The sequence below is a fragment of the Callorhinus ursinus genome, unplaced genomic scaffold (genome assembly GCF_003265705.2).
Source record: "Callorhinus ursinus isolate GAN/ISIS: 27379988/994484 unplaced genomic scaffold, GSC_fseal_2.0 scaffold16, whole genome shotgun sequence".
Taxonomy (NCBI): domain Eukaryota; kingdom Metazoa; phylum Chordata; class Mammalia; order Carnivora; family Otariidae; genus Callorhinus; species Callorhinus ursinus.
This window is the reverse complement of record NW_027397078.1, coordinates 40,780,285-40,788,138: the sequence shown is the minus strand read 5'-3', so window position 1 is coordinate 40,788,138 and position 7,854 is coordinate 40,780,285. Positions and strand designations below refer to the sequence as shown.

At 35.8% G+C, this 7,854-nt stretch overlaps 1 pseudogene; it reads left to right on the top strand.

The window, feature by feature from the left end:
* Positions 1-244: 244 nt before the first annotated feature.
* LOC112812836 (ATP-dependent zinc metalloprotease YME1L1 pseudogene) lies at positions 245-2,729 on the top strand (annotated as a pseudogene).
* Positions 2,730-7,854: the final 5,125 nt, after the last annotated feature.

Below are 7,854 nucleotides of genomic sequence, written 5' to 3'. Positions count from 1 at the left end.
AATTCCAAATTCCAGAAATCTGCTGATAAACTTTGTTGTTTAAATTCTTCTTAGCACTGGCCTCAACTCAAATTCAATGTAAAATCCCCAATTGAGGAATCCAAAAAATAAAAACGCAAAAAATAAATTCCCAGATCCAAGTGACACCCATAACAAGGACAGGTACACTTTCCTCCCAATACCAAATAACACTGCAATAATTATCAGTTCAAATTTCATTTAAAATTCCAATATATGGATTTTCTGTTTCTAGGAAGAGTAAGAGCAAAGGGGAGAGGGGAAAAGAAAAGGAAAGCAGGGCTCAGCACCTCCCCGCCGAGCCGTGGACAGAGGGGGCACTCTCGGCAGGCGGGTGAGGTCGCTGAGGGCCCGCAGATGTTTTCCCTGTCGAGTACGGTGCAGCCCCAGGTTACGGTTCCTCTGAGTCACCTCATCAATGCCTTCCATTCGCCAAAAAACACATCTATTTCTGTCAGTGTGTCAGCTTCACAAAACCACCATCGAGATGTCGTTCCTGACCGTGAGGCTACTGGCAATGAGCCTGTACTTAATTTAAGAGACCTTGGATTATCCGAATTAAAAATTGGACAGATTGATCAACTGGTAGACAGTTTACTTCCTGGATTTTGTAAAGGCAAGAGCATTTCTTCCCATTGGCATACATCTCATGTCTCTGCACAGTCCTTCTTTGAAAATAAATATGGTTACTTAGATATATTTAGTACGTTACGTTCCTCTTGCTTGTACAGACAACATTCAAGAACTCTTAAAAGTATTTGTTCAGATCTTCAGTGCTGGCCAGTTTTCATACAGTCTCAGGGTTTTAAAACTTTGAAATCAAGAACTCGACGTTTACAGTCCACCTCTGAAAGATTGACAGAGACGCAGCATATAACACCATCATTTGTAAAGGGGTTCCTTTTGCGGGACAGAGGATCAGATGTTGAGAGTTTGGACAAACTCATGAAAACCAAAAATATACCCGAAGCTCACCAAGATGAATTTAAAACTGGTTTTGCAGAGGGTTTTCTGAAAGCTCAAGCACTAACGCAAAAAACCAATGATTCTCTGAGACGAACTCGTCTGATTCTCTTCGTTCTGCTGCTATTTGGCATTTATGGACTCTTAAAAAATCCATTTTTATCTGTCCGCTTCCGGACAACAACGGGGCTTGATTCTGCAGTAGATCCTGTCCAGATGAAAAATGTCACCTTGAACATGTTAAAGGAGTGGAGGAAGCTAAACAAGAATTATAGGAGGTTGTTGAATTCTTGAAAAATCCACAAAAATTTACTGTGCTTGGAGGTAAACTTCCAAAAGGAATACTTTTAGTTGGACCACCAGGGACAGGGAAGACACTTCTTGCTCGAGCTGTGGCTGGAGAAGAGGATGTTCCTTTTTATTATGCTTCTGGATCAGAATTTGATGAAATGTTTGTGGGTGTGGGAGCCAGCCGTATCAGAAATCTATTTAGGGAAGCAAAAGCAAATGCTCCCTGTGTTATATTTATTGATGAATTAGATTCTGTCGGAGGGAAGCGAATTGAGTCTCCAATGCACCCATATTCAAGGCAGACTATAAATCAACTTCTTGCTGAAATGGATGGTTTTAAACCCAAAGAAGGAGTTATCATAATAGGAGCCACAAACTTCCCAGAGGCATTAGATAATGCCTTAATACGTCCTGGTCGTTTTGACATGCAGGTTACAGTTCCAAGACCAGATGTAAAAGGTCGAACAGAAATTTTGAAATGGTATCTCAATAAAATAAAGTTTGATCAGTCTGTTGATCCAGAAATTATAGCTCGAGGTACTGTTGGCTTTTCTGGAGCAGAGTTGGAGAATCCTGTGAACCAGGCTGCATTAAAGGCAGATGTTGATGGAAAAGAAATGGTTACCATGAAGGAACTAGAGTTTTCCAAAGATAAAATTCTAATGGGACCTGAACGTAGAAGCGTGGAAATTGATAACAAAAACAAAACCATCACAGCATATCATGAATCTGGTCATGCTATCATTGCATATTACACTAAAGATGCAATGCCTATCAACAAAGCTACAATCATGCCACGAGGGCCAACACTTGGACATGTGTCCCTGTCGCCTGAGAATGACAGATGGAATGAAACTAGAGCTCAGTTGCTTGCGCAGATGGATGTTAGTATGGGAGGAACAGTAGCTGAGGAGCTTATATTTGGAACTGACCATATCACAACAGGTGCTTCCAGTGATTTTGATAATGCAACTAAAATAGCAAAGCGGATGGTTACCAAATTTGGAATGAGTGAAAAGCTTGGAGTTATGACCTACAGTGATACTGGGAAACTGAGTCCAGAAACTCAATCTGCTATTGAACAAGAAATGAGAATCCTTTGAAGGGACTCATATGAACGAGCGAAACATATCTTGAAGACTCATGCAAAAGAGCATAAGAATCTAGCAGAAGCTTTACTAACCTATGAGACTTTGGATGCCAAAGAGATTCAAATTGTTCTTGAGGGAAAGAAATTGGAAGTGAGATGATAACTCTTAAGATGGATGCATTGCTGGTTTTACTGCAAGAATATATAAGCAGCATTTCAGTAGTCTCTTTTTGCAATGCTTTTCTCCCATTCTTGCCTTGGTGTCACTCAAGGGTGTGAAACACTTTGTCTCTCTTTTGTCATGTTTAATCTAATTTTGGTTATTCTCATGATGACACCTATTGCAAATTATCAACCCATGTAAATATGTTAAAGAAAATAAAGAACTATTAGGATTGGAAAAAAAATAAAATAAAAATAAAAAAATAAAATTCCAATATATGAACTTTTCCAGTAACAAGCAATCATTCCACTTATTCAAATTCCAAATAACACATGCACACGCATATATATACATACACGTATATAAAATGTATATATTCAAATTTCAGATAACATTAGTTAACTTGTTAGATCAAATTCAAAATAACAGCGGCTTACTAATTTTGATTAAAATGTACTAGTACATTCATTAGCTAAAATTAAAAAGGACTGCGCTCTATTTATTCAAATTCTAATTCAAATTTCCCAAATGAAAAAATAAAAACAAAAACACCAGTGCACATATTAGCTGAAATTCCAAATGACTTCATTTTCTTACTCGTTCTAATTCCAATAACAATTTTAAAAGTCAAATAAATTTAATAACCAGCAGGGCCAGACGCCAAGTGTTTCTTTAAATTCCAATTAACAATAGTACACATTTACTTGGAATTTAAACTCATATTCTAAAGTCGAATAACCCGAGATTTGTTGTTATTCACATTAATTACAAATGACTCTGCTCTCTTTAGTGACTCAATTATAATGTAAATTTTAAATACCAGGTAACAGACTGGAATTTCCCATGGAAATTTCCAGTTGAAGTTTCAAAATGCAAATAACGCCCATAGCAAGTACTCAAGACACGTATTAGCTCTAAGTGTAAATCACGGGGATTCATTATTAGCTCAGATTTCAATTCAAATTTGATAATTCAAATAAATCCAAGAACACATATTTGTGCCCTTGCTGGCTCAGATTAAAATAACATTGATATACTTACTGATCTAAATTCCATTTGAATAAAAAGCAAATACTCCTTTCTAAATAACACATTCAGCAGCTGAATTCCAAATTAAAATTCAAAAATATAAATAAGACTGTAAGTAGGATCGTTACGTATATTAATTCCAATTCCAAATAACACTGCTTTACTTATTAGCTCATACTTCAAATAAAATTCCAATATTCAAATATCTCTTAAGAAGAACGGTCGCACTTATTAATTCAAATCCCAAATAACTCTGATGCGCTTATTCAAATTTTCAAATAACAATCAATTACCTAAAAATTCTAATCCCAAATAACGCTGCTTTACTCATGAATTCAAATTATAAATCAACTTCTAAGATCCAAATAACTATGATTACAAATACTGGTACGCTTATGACTCAACATTCTATAGAAAGTCGTTATTTTTATTTGTTCAAAATTTAAAAACTAAACACCTCCTAAAACAAGTACTGATAACACGGATTGTTCAAATTCCAAATTACAATGGTGTACTTACTGATTCAAATGAAAATACACATTCAAATTTCCAAGTAACACCATGTTCTTCTTTGATTAATCCCCCCCCAAAAAAACCCCACAAATGAACTTAGTTACAATTTCAACTCAGACAGAAACTTGCTCCTAAGACAAACTCTCGTGCATTTAGCTCACACGGCAAATAACGCTAGTGTACTTGTTCAAATTCAAAAATCGAAATATCTCCTTGAAAGCAATGGTACCCTTAATAGTCTCACTGTCATACATATTTATCAATATATCCATTTACGTTTGAAAATACATATAATTCCATTAAGAGATACAGGTGTGTTTGTATGTGCATACACAAAACAACAATGGTGTTTTTATTTCAATATTCTCTCAAATTTCATTGTCTAAACAACTCTGAAAATGAACACGAGTGTACATATTAGTTTAAATGCCAAATCTACTGAATGTAAAAAAAAAAATCTCAAAAATGTGCACTTATTGATATATTGTGATATTATTGTATTAATAATTGTACTTACCAATTTGTACTCAGTTAAATTCCAAACTCCTAATAACTCCTAGAGTAAAATCTGAATAGAAAACTGCATCCAACTTTCACACAGGATTTTGTGGTATTACCTTTTCTTCATTTTTATTCTTAAAATGTGTTTATTGTTACCTGATTCAAGGGTATCCTGGTTTCATAGCAATAGAAAGAAAAGATGGGAAAAACGACTTAGAATATGAGCAATATATTGCACTAAGATTTTCCTCTAATATTTGTTTTTTAATGAAAAAAGTCATCTGTGTCAACTATGCTAAAGAAAAAAGGTTTTTTTTTTCTTTTTTTACCTTATAGAAATCAAACAGTATTGCATTTGTGCCCAGTATTCATTATTGCACGGGAATAAGTACCAAATATTTTTACTAAAATCTTAATAAAGCTTTAGCATTCATAACCAAATAAATATCATCATTAATATTCAACATAATATATTAACTAAATACTGCAGTAAATTATAGGGAAAAGCATGTTCCTTTATCTGCAAACATGTATAAGTGAAATATTATCATCAATGCTAAAACACAAGGCTCAAAATGTTGAAATATGTGTACACATATGTAAAATAAACATTTCTGAGCGATTGAATGCATCCATAAGGAAAGTAGCAAAGTGATAAATTTGCTTCAGAGAGTATTTCAGGAAAAGGTTTATATAGTAGCCATTCAAGAAAGTAAATACTACAATAAGTTTGCTAAGTTTGCTACAAAATTGGTGAGTGTAGCGTAAGGCAATAAGAAAGGTAACATTAGATTTATCTTTTGTACTTACCAGAGTTAATGTGCGTCTATGGAAAATGAAAATTACATATAGCCTATCAATTTTCTACGTGATAATTTTTGACACTATTGAGCTTGCTCTCAGATTCACAGGGGACGATAACGCAAACCTGATTATAGCCTACAGGTGGGTACACAGCACTCAGGTGGACTTTTTTTTTTTAATTTTTTTATCGTTATGTTAATCACCATACATTACATCACTAGTTTTTGATGTAGTGTTCCATGATTCATTGTTTGTGCATAACACCCAGTGCTCCACGCAGAACGTGCCCTCTTTAATACCCATCACCAGGCTAACCCATCCCCCCACCACCCTCCCCTCTAGAACTTCAGTTTGTTTTTCAGAGTCTATCGTCTCTCATGGTTCGTCTCCCCCTCTGACTTACTCCCCTTCATTCTTCCCCTCCTGCTATCTTCTTCTTCTTCTTTTTTCTTAACATATATTGCATTATTTGTTTCAGAAGTACAGATCTGTGATTCAACAGTCTTGCACAATTCACAGCGCTCACCGTAGCACATACCCTCCCCAATGTCTATCACCCAGCCACCCCATCCCTCCCACCCCCAACCACTCCAGTAACACTCAGTTTGTTTCCTGAGATTAAGAATTCCTCATATCAGTGAGGTCATGTGATACATGTCTTTCTCTGATTGACTTATTTCACTCAGCATAACACCCTCCAGTTCCATCCACGTCGTTGCAAATGGCAAGATCTCATTCCTTTTGATGGCTGCATAATATTCCATTGTGTATATATACCACCTCTTCTTGATCCATTCATCTGTCGATGGACATCTTGGCTCTTTCCACAGTTTGGCTATTGTGGGCATTGCTGCTATAAACATTGGGGTGCACGTACCCCTTCGGATCCCTACATTTGTATCTTTGGGGTAAATACCCAGTAGTGCAATTGCTGGATCGTAGGGTAGCTCTATTTTCATCTGTTTGAGGAACCTCCATACTGTTTTCCAGAGTGGTTGCACCAGCTTGCATTCCCACCAACAGTGTAGGAGGGTTCCCCTTTCTCCACATCCCCGCCAACATCTGTCATTTCCTGACTTGTTAATTTTAGCCATTCTGACTGGTGTGAGGTGGTATCTCATTGAGGTTATGATTTGGATCTCCCTGATGCCGAGCTCTTTAGTGCTCCAGCATGACTTTCAAAGGGCGCACTGCGATCTTCTCCCCACCCCCCCCAATTTCAATTTTCTTAACACGGACATATTGCTAATCTCCTTCACACAGTAGCTCATTTTGACTTCATCAGAATGAGAAACCACTGGGGGAAAAGTACCACAGTAATGTTCTACAAATAACTATCCCTTAAAAATGAAACGACTGTTTATAACATGGTCATCATTACTTCTGATACTTTTCTTAATAATGATAACATATTGCATATTCTTAAAGAAAAATGGCGACCTTGTGAAACACAGGTTGGATTATTTCAGGGAGTGGCGGAGGGTTAGGAATAGCTGGGGCATTTGGTGTGATATAAGAATATTCTTTCTTCTAAATGTAATGCTCTCCTCCACTCTGCTGCTATGAAGCTGGGTGAGCTTAGGCAGGGAGGCAGTCTCCCTGAGCTCCCAATTTCTTAACTGGGATATGGAATAACCTACTCATCCGATCTCCTAAACTTGTGATGATTAAATGAACATACACACAAAAAATCAGTTAAGTGACAGCACAAGAAATAAAAGCTACCTCAATGTTAACAAAACATTGTATATACATTACCATGTTTACGTGTCTTTTATTTCCTATGACAATGAGGTGCTTTATTAAGAAAATGTTGTTTTTCAATCACTAAATTCTACACCTGAAACTCACATTGGACTGTATGTTAACTAGCTGGAATTTAAATGAAAACTTGGAAAAAAATGTTCTTCTGCATTGTTTTATTACAATAAATAATGATACCTCTTCGATGGAAACAACATACATATAGTTACTATGCATAATTCTTTAATAATTAAAAGTGATTTAATTATTAAATATTTAATTATTAAATAATGTCAGCAAGATGATAAATACAACACAATGCATATTTATGTTTTAAAGTATTATTTAATGAACACATTTTGGGAAACGTATTTCTTAGGGATAAAATAATGTTTTCAGTGCTTAATGCAAAGCAACAAAAAACAATGCGTTTGGCAGCAAGAATTTTATTTCTGCTAAAAGGAAGTACAAAACACCAAAAATGTATGTGAAAAGATGAGGATTAACTGTAAGTAGAGTATTTTATGACATAACAAATCATAGTCGGAGTTCCTATTTCTACCAGGTACAGCAGCGAAAGATAACTTTTCCCCTTTAACTTTGTAGGATTCATTATCATACTTGGCAAAACACCTTAGAGCTGTTGTCATCCCACAGAACATATTTTAACTCGTGCAACCATCACTGAAAACCCACATCACACCTTTCGCTCCTAATTCAAGGCAAAAGGGCTCTTGTG